Below are 10262 nucleotides of genomic sequence, written 5' to 3'. Positions count from 1 at the left end.
GGACGGCTGCTTTGTCCTAATTGGACATATAAGGCTTTCGCCTCAAAATTAAAGAGCGCTTCTCACCAGCGTTGCCGGTGGCAGTTCACAGACTTCCAGCTGGTTTTTCAGGCTGGCAGCTATTCATTTCTCTAGATGTGCTTGGTTCCTCTGCCTTGATTGTTGCTGAGAGATGTTAAATTCCAGCCAATCGGACTCATGAGGTGAGCGCTTAGTTCCTGTAAGATGCAGTCCTTTCTCTTCGTCGCAATCGCGGCAAGCGTTTATTTGCCACTGTGCTCATCCACTGTTTCGCCGGCAAGCACCGCTAAACCTGGACAGGGATCTCGTCTCGCGAGCGAAATATGTTATGATGGTGATTTGGTTTTAATGGCTTACGGTGAGCTTGGCGAAAGAGTGCAACAGCTAATGCGGGCTTTCTGCACGAGGAGTGCTCGAAACCCCATTTTCCCAAACGTTTGACACCAAAGAAGCCGATAAAGCAAGCACCAGGCCAGGGATCACTGGTAGGTATCCAGAGGCACAAGAGCTTAATTCCGGACCTCTCGTGAGCGAGCTGGATGCTGCAACCTCCAGGACACCGCTGTCACCAATAAGATTCACAAGATTCGTCGTCCTGACATGACCTTCGTATTTTCGTTAGCCTACTTTGATGTGTGTGTGTGTGTGTTTTTTAGTTTTGTGCATGCACTAACTCTCATCATTCCACTTTATTGATTATTCAACTCGGTAAAGTAATAATGCTCGTTAGCATAAGAAAGTTACAAATGTAACTGTATGTACTACATTAGTTGTATGTCGTTATAAGAAGAAAAACTGCACTCCCGGAGTAACTTGCGGATATGGCCACTTCTACGTAAGAAACATGCTTTTTGAGGAGGTTATTCTATTGTGAAAGCTAAGCATAGCAGTATCTTAATATGAAAAATATATATATTTATATATGGCACCAACACTATGGCAAGCCGTTTTTGAAAGAATTGGCGGAGGTGCAGCGGCTGCTTATGGGAGCTTTTTTTTCTTGAAACCTATATTTAAATATTTCCTGAAAATTTTTATTTAGCTTTGAGCGCAGAATTTTCCCCGCACGCAGAACTACAGCTTTAACGGGTCATGGGCCAAATAACCGCTAGGTGCTGCCTCCTTTACAACTGCACGTTCCTAGCTGCAACATCAGCTTTCTCGCAAAACAAACGCACGTAGAATTGGAAACACACGGGCTCCGTGTCGAGACCTCTACGAAGGCTGCTTATTCACAGTGGACGACACGTAAATACGGATGGACTGCGAGTTCAGATATTTGATTTTCCTTCCAAGCGATAACTGAACTTATCTCTCCCGTGCTCAGACACCGCGAATGCTTTATGCTGCTGCAGTTTTTCAACATACCCACTGTAAGTTGGCTTCAGCTATCTGGACAGATTTTGCAATTCAGCCGTCGCGGTGGCTAAGTGGTTATGGCGCTCGGCTGCTGGCCCGAGTTCGATCCCGGCCGCGGCGGTCGAATTTCGATGGAGGCAAAATTCTATAGGCCCGTGTGCTGTGCGATGCCAATGCATGTTAAAGAGCCCCAGGTGATCGAAATTTCCGGAGCTCTCCACTACGGCGTCCCTCATAGCTTGGGTCGCCTTCGGACGTTAAACTTCCATAAACCAGTTTTTTCAATTCGGCCATTTTAGGCGCTCTCTGCTTTCTCCACCCCGGCATATTTTCGCAGAGCCGAGCTGCAGGGCCTTGATCCGGCGAGCTCTTTAATCCCACATGGAAGTGAGAAGAGAAATAGAAGGAAACCGGAAAAGTACGGCGGGAGCCCAACTGGAAAAGTGGGCGAGCGATCAGGTGGCTTTTGAGCAACACACTGCACGTGTTGTTCATATTCACGGGTGGTTCCATGGGACCACGAGGCAAAATTTTGTGCAGCGAAAACAACCAGTAACAAGAAGCCGAAACAAGGAGGGCGCCGGTGCGTGATAGCGTTACCGACAAATTCGGGCCGTCGCTGGGAGCAGTCGTCGGCTTGATTTCATCCACGATGCAAGCAGGCGAGGCAAATTTATTCAATCCCGCGGCGAAATTTCTGCCCGGTGCGCCTCGTGGTAGACGCAGCATGCACGGAGCACGACGCGCCGTCTCCTTAACCGAGGAGGAGAACCGAAGCCCACCCGCGCCTTCCTCCACCACGAATCCTTCGTTTCCGCTGCCTGGAGGAGCGAGGAATCACAGGTACGGTGCCTACTTTTCTTGCTGTCCAGATTTCTTCAGCGTAAGACGGGTAGAGAGAAGGCCAGAGGTGAGAATAAGGAGACTTTTTCTGGAAGTCTCGAGGCATAGAGGGGCGGTTCAGTGGGCACGGCACTCTGAAAAGCGCTGCGAGTCACCGACAGCACTTGCCTCGGTGCTCTAGCTATTTACGCCGCCTGTCTGACGACGCCATGCGCTGACGAAGGCTGGTCGCGACGCCTGATACCTACGAACTACGTACGCGTCGCTTGCATCTTCGATCGAATGCCGCGATGTATGAACAGCTCTTTCCGTGCGACACCATGCGTTACAATCAGTGTGCTTCCTTCCGCGGGTGAGCACGAGAACGTGTGTTGAGAGAGGGCGAGGGGAAGGGAGTGAACCTGACCCAGATTCGAGGCAATTCGTTCGAGAGCAATTACTTCAGCATAGAGCTCGCGTTTGTTGCGCACAAATGGGAGTAGGAAGTGCGCGTGCAATTATTTCTCCTCTCTGTTTGCAGTATCACTAGAGAGCAGCGAACCTTCGAAGTTGCGGATTCCAACGCAATCATAGGTTCACCAGCCCTGGATGCTGCTCGCTCACCGTTATATGGCTATTGGTTTGAAACAACTAGCTGTGACAGTGCTACGCACATGTTTACGCGTGCCCGCAATATTATCTTCAAGCATTGTTTAATAATAATTAATAATTGGTTTTTGGGGAAAGGAAATGGCGCAGTATCTGTCTCATATATCGTTGGACACCTGAACCGCGCCGTAAGGGGGGGGACAAAGGAGGGAGTGAAAGAAGAAAGGAAGAAGGGGTGCCGTAGTGGAGGGCTCCGCAATAATTTCGACCACCTGGGGATCTTTAACGTGCACTGACATCGCACAGCACACGGGCGCCTTAGCGTTTTTCCTCCATAAAAACGCAGCCGCCGCGGTCGGGTTCCTGCGTTTTTATGTTTCTGGTTTCCAATTTTATCCTCCTTCCGCTCTTTACATTGGTTCAACTTAAAGGGCTCAACTTAAATTGAGGACAACGCAGTGAGCTAAGGAAAGGAAAATGATAGGCGTAAGCGACGGGAAGAGGGCAGAGTGGGTCAGGGGGCAAACGCGGGTTATTGACATCCTAGTCGAAATAAAGAGAAAAAAATGGGCTTAGGCAGGGCGAATAATGCGAAGGGAAGCTAACCGATAGTCGTTAAGGTTAATGGACTGGATTTCAATAGAAGGCAAGCGTAGCAGTAGACAGCAGAAATTGAGGTGGGTAGATATAAGTTTGCGGCAGTAGGGTAGGCGAACCTGGCACAGGACCGGGTTAATTGGAGACATATAAGAGAGACCTTTGTCCTGCAGTTGGCGCAGTCAAGCTTGTTATTATGATAATAATGATAAACTTACGCAGCTGAATGTTCTTTATAGAAATTTCAGAACTAATTAAATAGGCAATTTTTATAAGTGCATTTGTTCGGCCATTTCTAATGCAGTACCGTTATGAACAAATCTTCAGGCGAAACTGTCAACCTAAAAACTAAGGCCTATTTCAGGGAATTTTCACCTGTACTGCGCTACATGTAATGTCCCCATGCACATTGAATTTTGTAATCTCATATCTCTTGGGATCAAATCTTTCCGCCTTCTGGTCCCCGCCGTCCACGTCCCGTCAAATTCTAAATTTCCTTCAGCATATCATTAACTACAGTGTGTTCTTTATTCCACACTTCACTCTTTCTGTCCCTCACAATTACCACGATCATTTCCCTATTTATGGCCAGCTACGTTGCCGTGGAAAATATATACTTTTCCTTTGAAGAATATCGGCAAGTTGTTCGTGAATTTTAAGTACCTGCTAAACACATCCCTACCCAACCTTTTGCTTTCGCTAAAGTAGATGTACATTCGATACCTCGCTACCCTTCGTATCATATTTGTTTCTTCACAAAACTGCTACACAGTACTTTTGTTTTGCTCACAATAATATTTAAATTAAACAGTCTTTGTGCAATGAGTTATGTTTTTGGCTGCTTAGAGACCGGAACCTGCGCTGTATTCACAATTCACATCCGAATTACCGTACCAGTACTGTGTCGTAAACCCCTAACAGGTTTCTCAGGTATTCCTTATTAGCACTGCCGCCTGATTCTTCCGAGTCTAATGTTTTAAATTTTTTTTGCTAACATGCAAAACAAAGGCTGTGTCTGTCTGTGTGACACCCTTTGTGATCGTTAATGTCGTATTCCGGAAAACGCTTGAAGAGAGTCCGAAAATGTCTGGTTACTACAAAGAAGCGTACCTTGCTGGAAAAGCTGAGTGCCGACGGAGTGTTCGGCGTCTTTACAGTCCTGAGGAGTCTACTATGGATCTGCTTGCACAACACTGATGCCGCTAAGCGTGCAGGCGTGCATGCCGAAGGCAGTCTGCCACCAGGCAGACTGCTGAAAAGGACTCAGAAAAGCGCCGGGCCCAGCACAGCCCCTCCACCCCCCTCCCCGCGTCGATAGCTCGTCAAGACAATGAGTCCCCGCGGTCGGAACGCGGCTCGGGTCCACGGGGAGCGGTGAACCCCGCCGACGAGAGCGGCTGGCTATTGTGTCGCTGGCGCTTGCGAGAGATGCGTCACGGATAGAGCCGACGATGGGGGGGGGGGGGGGGGGGGGGGGGCAGCGACGAGGCCAAGCAGTGAACGCCGGGACGGCGGAAATGCGCTTTACTGTCTGCTCATGACAGACAGGGAGAAGCTAATGAATTTGAGAATTTCTAAGCGCTCTGGTTGGAGAAGAGCACTGAAAGTAGAAAAAAAAGTTAAGAACGGTGCTGTGCTGATGCACCAAGACCAAAGGACGGAACTAATGCATAAAACACGAACACAGTTGATAAAAAGATATTTTGAATGGTCGGAGGGGCTAAGCAAAAAGGGTTGAGGTCGGCGCTCAAAGCGGGTTCCCCCCCCCCCCCCCGCCCCCCCCCCCACCTCTTTCCTTCGAGCGCAAAAAACACATGCGAGAAACTGTTTCCTACTGGAGCACGTAAACGCTTTTCTTTTCATTTAAGGGACGCACTCGCCCCCGAAAACACCCCGAAATGCACACGTGCTGTCGCACGCACACGCGCGCACACAGATACGGATCCACCGTACGCCCAGCAGTGCCAACGTGCTCGCACTGAGACGCGTTCTGGCGCACCACGAAACAGTGGTAGGCAAACAAATGGGCCTCCTGGCACACCCGCAGCGTCGGGAAGAGGACGGTGATCCCTTGGAGAGTGGCAGATCTGAGGAACGCCGCCCTGCTCCTGCCGTCTTCAGCAGGGCTCGACGAAGCGAAGGGAAAGGGCCACAAAGGACAGAACGGTCGAGGGTGTGGGGATCCGGGAAGAAAAGGAGAAAAAAAAGAGGGGAGACATCAGCCGGGCCGGCAGGATAAATGGCACTGACAGGAACGCATGCAAAGCATATTCGGCGGATTCGGCGAGCATTTGATCAAGCTCCCCGCCGGCACACGTCGCAGGCCGTCGCTTCGGAGCACGGAGCCAGCCGCTCGGAGAGAGGATTACTTCGGGGAAGAAGCCGCGACGCGGCCACGTTTCGATGAATGAGCACGGCCGGTCGCCGTGCGTGCCCGCTCGACGCCGCGGATGTTGGGGCTTCGTCGTGTTGGCGCCGCATTCAGGTCGCCGCAGAGCGCGAAGTCTTTCGAATCGAAAAAAAAAGAAGTGAAGAACTCGCGAACGAATCAACGCAAGAAAAGAAACCCAGATCGACGAAGGGAAATAGGGGAGTAGACGTCATGCATTTTTTATGCGCAACCAAGAGAGAGCGTTGCCTCTTCGCGTCGTCCCTGTTGTAACTGTCAGGTCGCGTGGTTGATGCGAGTGGCTGTGCACTCAACACGCTGTTTTCGTCTTTGATTTCGTGCCGCCGTTGTTGTCGTTGTGGTTGCGCTCGCTTCGCGTCCCTCTTTCTCCTCCTCCCATTTTGCCCGGAACTTGACAGTTTCCTGCTGAAATGCGTCGCCGAGTCACGCGCACAGGCCCTGCGCGCGAAGGAGAAGCGCGCATGTTGCGGCTCCGGAGCACGCCACACCGCCGCGCACTCGGGCGCTGAATAGCGGCCACGAGGGGGAACGTCCAACGCAGGAGGCACGTCGCGTGTCGCGCCGACAGAGGGCGAGATCACGTCACGCGGGAACGCGTGTTTCGCGCACCGCAGGGTCACGCAGGCTGGGTCGTTGACGTCGTTGCGCGAGTGATGTCAACCGAAACTACGCACCTGAGGCCGATCGATAGCCATGTGTGCTCTTACTTGATTCTTGGCTAGCTGCGGACCGCGATGGGAGCTATGCGAGTTCCGATCACTGAGAAGGGAAAAGTCAGATATGTTACCACGTTTGCTGATAATCATCCAGGTTCAGTCTGCACGCTATAGATGCATACAACTGTATCCGCTGGAAAAAAAATGTACAAAGTACAACCTTGCTCTACGTAAGTGTCATGGCGCCAAATGTCATACTTTGCACCACTGTAAATCTGTCTGAACACCACCAAGCAGAGCAAGATAAGAAAAAAAAGTGATTTTTCATTCACCGTAGGAAACGGGCTGCATGCAATATGCGGGCCCCCCTCGGTGGCTGAGGGGCTTTGCAGTTCGGCTGCTGAGCTGGAGAACGCGGGATCTAATCCCGGCAGCGGGAGCCACAGGCGCATTTTGGGGCGGCGAAATGCAAAAGTGCCCGTGTGCTCTGCAATGTAGCGCATAACAAAGAACCCAACGTGATCTACATTACTCTGTAGCCCCCCACTCTCACAGCCTACGTGTAGCTTAGGTGCGTAAAACCCTGCGTACCGTAATGCTGTAAATAGAGTGTTTCAGCTGTCTTTACACAATTTTTTAAAATAGGGTTTTTGAGTTAGAAGAGCGCTTTTTCGGCATAGCATTGTCAGCGGTGAGGTACACCAGAATACAGCTAAGGCGTGCTAACTAGCAGGCTGCTTAACTAACATTGAATTGTTAGCTTTTTAACAACTACTGTTAGGCTCCTTAGTTATTGAGAGTTGTGTAGCCCCCGCAAGTGACATTCATATCAGTTTTTAGAATTCTGAAAACGCGGTTTTCCTTCGGCGCTGCGAGCCAACAATTTTTGCCTTCATCGCACCAAAATACATGCGCTCTCGAGAAACTTTCAGGCAAAGCAACCTCTCCAGTGCGCGTAACTAGTCGAAATAAACAAAATCTGTCGAGCCATAGCCTAGAGTAATCGCGTTTTCTAAATTCTAAAAACTGATATGTATATTAATTACGGTCCGCTACACACATTTCAGTAATTAAAGAGTTGAATAGTAATAGTTAAGAAGTTAACCGTTCAATATTAGTTAACCAGCGTGCTCGTTAGCACGCCTTAGCTCTACTCTGGTGTACTTCATCGGCGGCAATGCTATAACGGGAAAAACGCTATTTTAACTCAAAGAGCCTATTTTTAAAAATTGCGTAAAGTCTGAGATGAAGCGCCCTGTGTATACAAAAAAAAATATCTTGCCCATATTTTCTGCCCAAACATTTTCCGTAAACAAAACTATGGCTTTCTATCTTCTCATGTTCATTTTTTTATGATCAAGAATTCAATCCTCCCAGTTAAAGCTACCAGTTTGGTTCAATTTCGGGTTGTTTTTCAGTGTAACTAAAGCTGCAATTGCACAGCCTTTGTCAACGAAAAAAAACCTGAAAGCGTTTGCTTCTTGCTGATGTTGCGTGGCTCGCCTGCCATCGCCAGCGTTCCAAATCTCTTGAAGGTGATAACAACACCCTTGCTCACTCCTCCAATAGTGACGACTTCCACGGATGTTACCAAATTCCCGTACAATTCTTATAAGCAACCACCTGCTTCTCTTTGCTTTTGGTAAAGGCTCTGTCGCCTGATTTGCTGTGGTGATGTAGAACTGGGGATGTTTTTTGTAACGACGCATTTCGCTCTGATTTCGTTTCGCCGTGCCGTCAGTAGTGACAAACGCAGCAGCACGTGGGGCAGCTAATGGCCAGTCATAAATACGGCTGGTGTAAGCGCGGCACCGCCGCTGGCCAGCGTTCGGCCACCGACCGGCCCAACAGCAAGGACCGTAACCGTTTCTTTGTGAAGGGTAACGGAGTGGATTCCAAGAGAAAGTAAGCGTAGCAGGAGGCGGCAGGTTAGGTGGGCGGATGAGATCAAGAAGTTTGCAGGCAAAGGGTGGATGCAGCTGGCAAAGGACAGGGTTAATTGGAGAGACATGGGAGAAGGCTTTGCCTTGCAGTGGGCTTAGTAAGAATGATGATGATGACGATGAATTCTCGCCAAACGTGAGGTAAACACTCCTTCATTCTCCGTCAGTTGTCGGCAACAGCGCCGGACCTTCATTGCGGCATGGGCGCAGGACACGCGTTCATGCAAGTGGCATAATAGGCGCGTTTCTGCCACCCCCAGCGTGACGTCTTCTCCCACGGCATACGTCATTGGGAGCACTGGCCAATGCGAGATGAACAATGAATCGAAGATGGAGAAGATTGTTAGAAAATACTGCCCTTCTTGACGCTTGTCAAGAGATCTTTTATGGCGTATTCTAATCGGCGATCCGAACAAAGTTTTATTGCTCCGCGAAACCGAAGAGCATGTTTCAGTCGGCGATTTGGATTCGAATATTGAGCTCTTGCCCCTTCGCAGATTGCAGTGCGCCATGAGAGAACTGACCTCTTTCAATATGCTCTCTACTAATAGTGGCCAGCTAAACCCGATCTTTCACTTTTCTTTTCGCAAGAAATTCTTAAAGTTTTGAACATTTTAGTGCACACTAGGGTGAGCTTGTGTAAACGACTAAATTACTCGGCGGCTGCCTGCGAGGTAGCGCTCACTTTGGGTTTCCTTGGAGAATTCGCTTAGTGGTGTCGTTGACCTGAAAGCTTTTGCCACGCACGGGAGTTCTACATGCTGGGACTCAAGTAACATAACGGCTATACATCACATAACATATAACATAACTCTCGAGCTATTGAGCGCATTCGAGAAAAGTTATGGCCAGGAGATTACAAGCCACTCCGACTTGTGACGTTAAATTAATTCTTGTCGGCCCAGTCATTATATTAGACTTGAGCGTCTGCCTTTCGGCTGTAATCGCGCAGGATAGACACTCTGACAATTTGAATAGTGTATAATTTAGCAGGTAACCATGCGGGCTAATTGGTGTGGATCAAACAATGAAACCAGCAACAAAAACAGGAACACAAATGGATTACTCTTCTTGTGTTCCCGTTTTAGTTTCATTATATGAATAACTTATATTTCTTGTGTAGTAAGCAACCTATAACAATACTGCTTTAGTTTTAGGCACCCAACAAATGCCCTTATTACTTGAGTTATTTATTTAATCAGAAGGGGTAGCTGTAATCTCTCATAGTTATCTATTTTCTCCAGCCCGTTTTGCACTCTTCGTGGTGGTTAACCAGTCCTTATCGTAAATTCGTGTACAACTAAAAGGATTGTTCTTCAACTTCCTTCGTCCGGTGGATTCACGCTATTTGCATATGAACTAAACACTTCGGTGTGATGCAGAATTAGATAAACGTAGATGCAAAATGCAGCTTCCGAATTTTTTCAGCTACTTAGACAGCGATGAAAGAAAGCAGGGCTCCGCTTGAATACAGTCGACAGTAGGCTGCTAGAAATAATATAGCCTGGTATCACCTAATTTGGCGGGTTAAAATTTTAATTACTTCTATTCGAGTTCAAAGTTCTTTTGATAGACCAAAAATGAAAATCCTTTCACATGTGAGTGCGAAGGCGAGGCGTAAAACGAAAAGTATGCCCATTTTAAATTTTCTAGAAACATAAGCTCAATACATCATCTTGAAGCGCTGTAAACTTTCCTTGCACAGTATTTCGGGATCAAGAAACTACTGAACTGATGCGCGTTTGCGCACATACCTCTTCTGACATTGAAGTCCGCGCATTAAAAGTTTTAGATAAGCATTGAGGTAGGCGGGTGCCTAAGAAGAATATTTTCCCTATTTAACGT

The sequence above is a fragment of the Amblyomma americanum genome, chromosome 6, assembly GCF_052857255.1.
Source record: "Amblyomma americanum isolate KBUSLIRL-KWMA chromosome 6, ASM5285725v1, whole genome shotgun sequence".
NCBI lineage: Eukaryota > Metazoa > Arthropoda > Arachnida > Ixodida > Ixodidae > Amblyomma > Amblyomma americanum.
Note: the sequence above shows the minus strand (reverse complement) of the source record.